At 39.7% G+C, this 10,879-nt stretch overlaps 1 pseudogene; it reads right to left on the reverse strand.

Moving 5' to 3' along the window:
- Positions 1-991: 991 nt before the first annotated feature.
- On the reverse strand, positions 992-10,610 carry LOC118835752 (annotated as a pseudogene).
- Between the last annotated feature and the right edge of the window lie 269 nt (positions 10,611-10,879).

A 10,879-nucleotide genomic window follows, 5' to 3' on the forward strand; every position in this document is an offset into this window, starting at 1 on the left:
AAACCTGTGGTATGACTATGTCCTCCTATAGGCAAAATGGCAAAGAATGAAGTGTACCCACAAAATTACACAGATGTCTCACTTCATAGAGTTTCAAAAGGCTGCTTTTAAAACACATAGGAGTTTATGAGAGAGAGCAAGGAGCAAACACTTTTTTTAATGGCAAAGATATATTTTTATTTTTCAGTAGAGAGATTCATCTTGCAAAAGAATTATGAAAGTTGCTGACTTAAAAATACTTCCGTCTATTTTAACCACTGTAAATAGTTACGTGTCATTATACTTGTTGTATACAGTTAAGAAAGGAAGAAAACTTTAAAGCCAGTCATAATTAATTTTTTTCCTTCCAATGCTCATGAAAGATACTGGAACAAATAGCCCAGAGAATTATACGCTGTTTAATGAAGAAAGCTAAACTGTTACCAGTTCCGTAATGCCATATCCTATTCTTTAGAGACTATAAGAGGACTCTCTTCAAGTCTTGTTTACTTAAATTGTCTGTAGAAATATCATAATAGTTGTCTTGATAAGGCATGTGTACATACCTTGGGACCCAGAAGCTGATTAACTTCTAACTCGTTCATTAGGTTTAAGGAAAGGTTTCTGGTCTATGAGAAGGAAAACCCCAACTCTATCGATCCTTTAAATGCTTGGAAAGTCAAGTTTAATTTTTAAAACAGAATGAGATCTTCCAAGGGAAGAGAAATGGGCACCTTTTATGAAAAGGATTTATGTACTCCTTGAACCCACAAAGGAATTACACGATTCATCTGCAGCTTTCTCACATAATGGAAGACTTATAACCTGAACCCAAGAAGCTAGGAAGGAAAAAATAAGTTGAAAGCACTCATTGAAAATATCGTAGCAAGGATTGCAACAATATCAGTACCATCAGATGTTCTACTAATGAGTTTGTGTTTAATCTATTGGTTAGATCTCCATTCCATTAGGCTGGGGTCTACTGTGGTTCTTTCTCTGGTCTAGTGAAAACTCAATTACCGGATAAATAGTAGAGATCCTGTTGAACGGCCAAGAGCAATCTTGGCATTCCATGGGGCCCCCCAAGATGGGAAGAGAAAACCACATTGGGGATGTCTTTCTTGGAGGCTGGGTATGGGGAAGGGGTGGTTCTGAGCAGGTGGGTATCATAAAGGCTCCATATCTTTGTATAGCAGTACTGCCCCACTGCTATCAGAAGTCCTTCTTCCTCATGTATACACAGGGGCAAGTGGCATATTCATTATTGTGATGCTTATATTAGTTCACACACTTATTTGCCCTCAGGTCCCATAGCTTGATCTTCCCAGACACTGTTTGCTGCCGTCTGGTGCTGCTCATCTTGAAAGACCTGAAGAGATGTCACAGCTGAATTACGGAGGAAGCAGGCAGCTTTCAGCCCTGGCCTTTATGACTTTGGTGATGCAGATCGATAGTGAAGACCTCCCCAGAGCAGCAGTCACTGAACAGCAAAGAGGCCTGTGTGGCAAATTGTTATGCCAGTACAACACTGCTGGTCCCAAGTGTCTGATGATGACCAGTCACTGTACTGGTTACAAGGACCCCTCTGGCCAACCCCGTGCTGAAGCAATTATTGACCTGGGGGTTTAGGCACCAATGCACAAGACCAGGCAGGGGAGATCTTAAAACTGCAAAGCAGGCCAGGCTGGTCTCTTGGCCTAGTGTTGCTGAGCAAGGAGGCACGAAGTAAGCTGGCACAGCCTGGAGTCTCTGCAATGCCTATGAGACAGAGCGAAACATGGGAATCTGGATGTGTTAGAGAGGCCCAGCATATAGAATTTACCTTGTGGTTGGTGAAGCAGAGGTTGTCATGCATGTCTACAGTGAGAGCCTTGGTTCCTAAACCACTAAGGTTGATGATGCCATACTTGCAGCCTCCATGCTACACATCATTAACTGCGAATACCCTCTCCTGGGCCGTGTCAGCCACTATGAGTTTAAAGTGATCAGTTCCAACATCAGAGGAATCAGGGCTCTGAATTTCTACCTTCTTTCTCTGCATGTGGTTTACACATAACTCATGGACTAGTTGCAATAATTGGTAGAGGAGAGCAAACTGCCTCTTATTCAGCAAGGGTAATTGATTCAATCCAATTCTGGTTGGTTGTTTGTTTTCTTCCTTCCTTCCTTTCTCTTTCTTTCTTCCTTTCTCTTTCTTTCTTTCTTTCTTTTTCTTTCTTTCTTCCTTCTTTCCTTCCTTCCTTTATTGTTCTTTCTTCCTTTCTTCCTTTCTTCCTCCCTTTCTTTCTTTATTTCTTTCTTTCTTTCTTTCTTTCTTTCTTCCTTCTTTCCTTCCTTCTTTCTTCATTTTTCATTCCTTACTTCCTTCCTTCATTCCTTCATACCTACATACCTTTCTTTCTTTCTTGCTTTCTTCCATTCTTCCTTTCTTTCTTTTCTTTCTTTCTTTCTTCCTTCCTTCCTTCCTTTCTTTCTTTCCTTTTTTCTTTCTTCCATTCTTCCTTTCTTTCTTTCTTTCTTTCTTTCTTCCTTCCTTCCTTCTTTCCTTTATTCTTCTTTCTTTCTTTCCTTCCTTCCTTCCTTTCTCTTTCTTTCTTTCCTTCCTTTCTTTCTTTCTTTCCTTTCTTTCTTCCTTGTTCTTTCTTTCTTCCTTCCTTTCTTCTTTTCTTTTCTTTCTCTCTTTTCTTTGTTTCTTTCTCTCTTCCTTTCTTTTTTCTTTTCTTCCTTCCTTCCTTCCTTCCTTCTTTCCTTCTTTCCTTCCTTTCTTTCTTTCTTCCTTTCTTCTTTCCTTCCTTCCTTCCTTTCTTTCTTCCTTCTTTCCTTCCTTCCTTCCTTCTTTCCTTTATTATTCTTCCTTCCTTCCTTCCTTCCTTTCTCTTTCTTTCTTTCCTTTCTTCCTTCCTTCCTTGTTCTTTCTTCCTTCCTTTCTTCTTTTCTTTTCTTTCTCTCTTTTCTTCCTTTCTTCCTTCCTTTCTTTCTTGTTCTTTCTTTCTTTCCTTACTTTTTTTTCCTGCATATTCTTTTCCTCTAAAAGCTTCAATCTTCTGCTCTCCCTTTTCTTGTGCTGGATGATCTCTCTTGTGAGGGGGTTGCAATTGTTATGACCAGGAAGCAAGCAGAAATAACAGTTCTTTTAGGGATCAACATAAAATCCTGGCAGGCCTGGCACTGAAGAACTTGTGATTGAGCTAGAAGTTGATGAAAAGGCTCTAGTATTGCTGTCAGAACTTTGAGGACTATGAAATGTCTCTGCTCCACATCCTTCATTAGAACTATGGCTTCTGTTCCAGTGATGGGCCCTGCTCTGCTGGCAACTGCTTCTCCCATATTTCTCCCTGTTGTATGAGCCTCACCTTCATTTTAATTGTGTTATCCTGGCCAAGTCACTTAAATCTGATGCTCAATTTCTCGATCTGTAAAATGGGTTGAAACTTCACCCAGCTGTTCTGGGGATCAAATGATGCAGCCTGTTTCAACACTCCCAATGTGAGCTCTCCTTCCACGTTCTTGCTCTTGCCAGTACCATGCTGGAATCTTTCCCATGTGCTCCCACCCTCTCCTCCCTAGAACTGGACTTTCTGGGCTTTCCTCCCCTCGCCCAATGTCCCCTCTCTTCTCTTCCATCCCAGGCTTGAGAGGGGGTAGTGGGAAACAGGGATCAGTTGCGAGAGAACGGGAGTGGGCTTAGGGAACTGGGCTTACTGGCTCATGGAAACCCATCTGGACTTCAGACATAGGTTTTCCCACAAATACCCAGAACCTGTAGCAATCATTTTAGTATAAATGAACATCTTAGAGAGTTACTAATTAAAAAAACATGATTCAAGAACTAGTTTATTAAGGCTACAGGAGAGAATTCTCTAGACTAGGAGCTGGACCTTTCTGGCTGAGTGAGTGATAAAACATTAACCCTGTATAGTATGTTAGACTAAAAATAAATCAATTCTCTGAGAGCCAAAGAGAGTTTAGGATTATACTAAGGCATTCTCTGGTGTTGGGCAGAGTACATAAACACTGAGATGAGTGTTGGGACTACCAGCACTGGGTTATCATCACTGAATAAAGTCAGACACTTGATCAGCAGCACCTTGCAGTGACTAAATGACTATGACTAAATAATTGAGATAACTATACCAGTCTTTGGTATCCAACATGGCAATGACCAAAATCCATGAAAGATGCTTGGGAGAGGGGAAACAACACTTCCCGGTCCAAATGAAAATGGTTAATTTTGAGTGAATTGTATGGTAAATCTTGGGCATGTACCAGGTAGGTTAACATTATTAAGCTAATGTACTGGAAAATGGGAAGAAGCATACTCTATGAAAAGCTCATTAGTCACTCTTACTACCAGTCTCATTCTTTTTCTCATGTCTAACAATTATCATGCTTTGGGAATTCATCTACTCACTTAACTATTTAATTTTCCTTCATTGTTTACAAGGGTATAGCAGAATAACTAATTTCTGATTCATTTTAACCATTTCTAAAACTTTTTTTCCCCCAGCATTTAATTGATTTTTCCCCTTGACTCTCTGTCTGACAAGTCAGCTTAGCAAATATTAAACACTCCGTGTTTACCAACATTGGGGTAAGTGTTATGGGGAACACAAAAGAATCAGGTACTATGGTTAGTGATGTTATGGACTCTACATCAAGTTGAGGGTGCAAGTCTTCAAATACACTAAAAAAAGATCAGTAGAGAAAAGATGTCTAATCAAACATAGTCAAGAGCAGAAGTGAGCCTATTCAAGGATGAAAGCAGTCAATGAGGGTTGGGGTTTTCAAGGTCAGGTATCATAGAGGGGGTGAGATTTCAGTTTGCAATGGAGGATGTGTAGGTTTTGAATTTATTGTGGATGCCAGGACACTGTGGCTAGTCATTAGGTGAGCTACAGGAGGGTGACCTTATAATATAGTCCTGTTTGTGCATCTCACTATGAGGCTTGTTCTTTTCTTACCAGGGCTGGGTCAATGAAGCACACATGCTCTATGTGTTACCCAACATAGCCAGACTGGCTAGCACATGCACCCTTCACTTCCACAGTAGGTTTTCTTCTTCTGCCCTTCTTACTTCTGAACTTTATCCTGTTTGGCTACTTCTCCAACACACAAAAACCTTTGGGGAGTCTATTTCTATTTTTCAGATACTTATAATCACCTCATGATTCAACTGAACTCTGTTTGAAAATTTAATAAACTTGGCAAGAAGCTTCAAAGTATATTGGAAAGAGCACTGGACTTCACCTCAGGAGAACCACGTTTGGCATCCTAACTCTTTTTTATGGCATTATATATTTATTGTGTGTTCACTATATAAATATATTCACATATAGGTATAATTATACACATATGTATACATATATACCTATATAGACACACATACACACACATACATACAGCAACACAGATTGGTAAAGAGTTACTTTCAGAATTGAATAAAAGAAAGTTCATAGGAGAGTTAATATTTGGGAAATTATGCATGACTTTCAATGACCTCAGGAGGCTCTGTGTGACCAAATCCACCTTTTTGAGTTAAATATTTTCTTTCTGTTACTATATGGCTAGGAATTATGTGCAGCCAGGAGGAAAGATGAATGAACATTGCTTGTAACCCAAAGGACAATGAAAAGACGTGTTGCAGATGTAAGTAGGCTACACCATATTAACAATGATGACTTGTGAATAAGAAGTTATGTAAAGGACAACATCGAAGTGTGGTATCATTAGAAAATGGAATGGGCTAATAACAGAGTAAGAGCAGGAAAAGGCTAAAAAGTAGACTTCTGAAGTGTATCAGTGGTTTCCAGGAGAAGGTCTATAGCAATTTGGGTAGGTCTTCCTTGAAATATTTGGAAAAAAACTAGCAGAGAATGACCCATCTTGGATCACTGCCTTGTTGAAGCAAAGGGACTTGTGTAGCTCAATGAAACTATGAATTCCACCATGCAGGGTTACCCAAGATGAACAGGTCATAGTGGGAAGTTCAAACAAAAGGAAATGGAGAAGGAATGGCAAATCACTCTAGTATCTTTGCCAAGAAAATCCCATGGACAGTTTTAAATGATAAAATATATGATACCAGAAGATGATCCCCTCAGATCAGGTGTCATCTGCTGGGGAAGAGATAAGTAGCTCTAGTAGTAATGAAAGATTGGGGCCAAAGCCCAAAGGAAGCTCATCTGAAGATGTGTCTTTTCATGCTTCTCTTGATTCTTGTGTTTGAAAGTCAAATTTTCTATTCAGCTCTGGTCTTTTCACTGAGAAAGTTTGAAAGTCCTCTATTTTATTGAAAATCCATATTTTGCCTTGGAGCATGATACTCTGTTTAGCTGGGTAGGTGATTCTTGGTTTTAATTCTAGCTCCATTGATCTCTGGAATATCGTATTCCAAGCCCTTTCATCCCTTAATGTAGAAGCTGCTAGATCTTGGGTTATTCTGATTGTGTTTCCATAATACTCAAATTGTTTCTTTTTGGCTGTTTGCGATATTTTCTCCTTGGCCTGGGAACTTTGGAATTTGGTGACAATATTCCTAGGAGTATTCTTTTTGGGATCTTTTTCAGGAGGCGATTGGTGGGTTCTTTCAATTTCTATTTTACCCTCTGGTTCTAGAATATCAGGGCAGTTCTCCTTGATAATTTCTTGAAAGATGATATCTAGGCTACTTTTTTTTGTTCATGGCTTTCAGGTAGTCCAATAATTTTAAAATTATCTCTCCTGGATCTATTTTCCAGGTCAGTGGTTTTTCCAATGAGATATTTCACATTGTCTTCCACTTTTTCATTCCTTTGGTTCTGTTTTATAATATCCTGATTTCTCATAAAGTCCCTAGCTTCCACTTGCTCCAATCTAATTTTTAATGTAGTATATCCTTCAGTGGTCTTTTGGACCTCCTTTTCCATTTGGCTAATTCTGCCTTTCAAGGCATTCTTCTCCTCATTGGCTTTTTGGAGCTCTTTTGCCATTTGAGTTAGTCTCTTTTTTAAGGTGTCGTTTCCTTCAATATTTTTTCAGTATTATTTTGGGTCTCCTTTAGCAAGTCACTGACTTGTTTTTCATGATTTTCTCATATCATTCTCATTTCTCGTCCCAATTTTTCCTCTACTTCTCTAACTTGCTTTTCCAAATCCTTTTTGAGCTCTTTCATAGCCTGAGACCAGTTCATGTTTTTCTTGGAGGCTTTTGATGTAGGCTCTTTGACTTTGTTGACTTCTTCTGGCTGTATGTTTTGGTCTTCTTTGTCACCAAAGAGAGATTCCAAAATCTGAGACTGAATCTAAGTGTGTTTTCACTGCCTGGCTATGTTCCCAGCCAACTTACTAGACCCTTGAGTTTTTCATCAGGGTATGACTGCTTGTAGAGTAAAGAGTACTTTGTTCCAAGCTTGAGGGGATGTGCTGTTGTTTTCAGAGCTATTTCTACACAGCCAGCTCTGCCACACCAGCACTCCTCCTTCCCCAAGAACCACCAACCTGGACCTGACTCAGATCTTGAGCAAGCTCTGAACTCTTGCTCTGATCCACCACTTAATTCTTCCCACCAGGTCGGCCTGGGGCTGGAAGCAACTGCAGCTGTAGTTCTGTAGCTGCACCACCCCCGCTATCCCCGGGATGGTGGCCAAACCTCAAACTCCTTCTTTCACTCTGTCCCCAGCAGCTTTTCCCACTAACCTTCTCTGTTGTCTTTGGTGTTCGTGGGTTGAGAAGTCTGGTAACTGCCACAGCTCACTGATTCAGGGTGCTAGGGCCTGTTCCACCCAGCTCCTGGTCTGATTGGTCCTGCTGCCACCCACACTGGGCTCCGCTCCCCTTCCGCTCCCAGCTCCGTGTGCGATAGACCTCACCCAGTGACCATCCAGGCTGTCCTGGGCTGGGGCCCTGCTTCCCTCTGCTATTTTGTGGATTCTGCAGTTCTAGAATTTGTTCAGAGCCATTTTTATAGGTTTTTGGAGGGACCTGGGAACTCACACAAGTCCCTGCTTTCCAGTTGCCATCTTGGCTCCACCCCGGCATCCTAACTCTTAAAGCACAATTGGCATCTACATGGACTAGAGGATAGAGTGTTGGGATGGGAATCAGGAAAACCTGAGTTTCTATCTGTCCTTAGACATTTATTAGTAAGCTGGCCTGGCCAAATGTGGTCAAATTTGTTTTGTGAGCCCTGGCCATGAGTTTAAACCTAGTTTTAGTCACTTTCTAGGCTGTGCAACACCGGGGCAATTCACTTAATTTTTTTTGCCTCAGTTTCCTCAACTGCAAAATGGGGATAATAATAACACCTACCTCCCAGGGTTGTTATGAGGATCAAATGAGATAATATTTGTAGAGTGCTTAGCATAGTACTTAACATACCACATAGTAAATGCTTGATTTCCTTTTTTTTTCCTCCTTCCTTAATAGCTGAGTAAGCTTGGAGATATCAGTTAATCTTTCTGAGCCTCAGTTTATTCATCCATAAAATGGAGATAACCTGAGTACTATGCACTTCACAGGATTAGAGAATCCCAGAATCCCAGAGTGGGAAAGGATATTAATGACTGTCTAATCCTACTCATAACTGAAAAAGAATCATAGAATCAAAGAATTTGGGGTTTGAAAGACACAGCAGTGGCCATCTGATCCAACCCCCACACTAAAGGAATTTGCACTATACCATGCTCTAAAGTAGTTGTCTGAATTCTGCTTGAAGACCTCTGAGAAGGGGAACCCACCACCTCTCAAAGCAACCCATTCTATTTTTGTTCTCTTCTAATTGTTGGCACTTGGACATCAAACCAAAATCATCCTTTATCCAAATTTTGCCTACTTCTTGTTCTGTCATGTATTTGAATATAACTATGGTCATCCCTCTCCTCCACCTGAGTCTTCTCTTCTTTACTCTTAGCTTTTGCAATAGTCCTTTACATGTGTCTTACATATCTCTGTTTGCCTAGCTCAGGATACTCAGGATATATCATCATTGCTCTCTCCAATGCATGGTGCCAAATCTTGTCATAGCCCAGTAGGTGCGTTCTGACCAGGGAAGAGTGCAATGAGACTATTGTGTTGTCCTTCCTGGAAGCTGTAGCTCTATTAATATAGCTCTTTATAGAAATATCACATTAGTTTTCTTGGCTAGCAAATCATATAAGAGACATATATATATATATATGTATATATATATATATGTCTCATATATCTGTGTGTGTATATACACACATACACACATATAATTTTTTTTAACCAGACCTATAATTCCATTAGTACAGTGAACTCTCAGAGAAGAAACTGCCTTTACCAAAGCAAATTGACACCTGCTCTGACACTTATAGTCTTGGAGAATTATCTGGGGTCCTACATGTTTAAATGACTTGGCCAAGATCACATGGCTAGGATGTGGTAGAGGCAGGATTTGAACCTGACGCCTTTCTTACTATGAGGCCAACTCTCTATCCACTATGCCACGCTTCCTCTCTTTATCGAGTTTATAATCCTTTAAAATATCCAATTCTTTTAGGGACAAGTTGCTATCTAGCCATGCCTCCCCCAGTTTGTTAAAGATCAAATATAAGACTTAAAATTTATCCCTATGAAATCTTATCTTATTAAATCCAGCCCAATGTTCCAGCTGGTCAGAATATTTGGATCTCAACTCTGTCATCAAGTGTGTTAACAATTCCCCCCCATCTTATATTATCTGTTAGTTTAACAACTATGCTATCTTTGACTTTACCAAAGTCATTGACAGTAATGTTAAAAAGCACGAAGCACAGATCTCTGGGGCACTCCATTGGAGGCATCTTTCAAAGTTGACACTGAACCATTAATGACTAAGCTTTGGGTCTAACCACTGGGTTGTAAGGAAAGTGCTTTGTCAAACTTCAAGTTTTTTTTAATCAATTAAAGCAATTATTATCATATTCTGATATCCACATTAATGAGGAAAATAGGAAACAACATTTACTGACGGAAACATTCATTGAATTTCAAGAGTGACAATTACAGAACACAAATAGTGTGTGGCTGATTTGTTGCTTACTTCTTTTAACAAAGGTATTTTGACTTCTTACAATGCCCATGAGACTTTTAGGTGCTATGGGGAACAAAGATCAATAAAATGTCATTGCTACCCTCAGGTTACTTACATTTTAGTAGGGAAGAAATACAGCTACAAAAAGAACAAAAAAATGCAAGACAAAAATGTGGAAGTGTGATAAGAGCGGTGGATACAAGAGTCTTTATTAGTTTAAAGGGGATATTACTCACATTTGGGAAAACGGAAGATTTCATGGAGGGAATGACAGTTCAGCTAATTTCTGAAGAATGAATAGGAATTAAACAAATGCATGTTAATGGTAACTCTTTAACTACTGCACCCTGCACAGTTGTATATCCACTTAATAGGAGGATGATAATTTGATAATCACTATTCTCTTTCATAAACACAGTTTTTTTTTTTGCATCATATAGAACATGATTGAAAAGAATTGCTATGGTCGATCAAGGTGACATCCATCCCTTCCCCTGTATCTACTAGATCAGCTCTTCTGTCATCAGATGATATTAGTTTTGCATACAGGCCTTGTTTCTTACAAGCCGTAAAAGAAGTTGTATGTGTTCAGAATCTTTGTCTGACTGCCTATAACCCATCACTCTTTCCTACTGTAGATTAAATTTCTCTATTCTCTTTGATGCCAGTTTTCCTCTGAAAACTCAAAACACTTTTTTTGTTAGTATACCACGATAAGGAGTACAGATTCAGGTCTAAATTTCACAAGTTTCAATAACACTTTGTCTATTTGCAGAAGGGTTGTAGGAAACACTAACAAGAGCAGGGGGCTTTATTCTTTCATGTGCTTTTGAAAGGATGCTCATCCTACACTCGCCCTGCTCTCAGTTGGGGAGCTGTGGGAACTGTA

Source organism: Trichosurus vulpecula, chromosome 1 (assembly GCF_011100635.1).
Source record: "Trichosurus vulpecula isolate mTriVul1 chromosome 1, mTriVul1.pri, whole genome shotgun sequence".
NCBI classification, from domain to species: Eukaryota; Metazoa; Chordata; class Mammalia; order Diprotodontia; family Phalangeridae; genus Trichosurus; species Trichosurus vulpecula.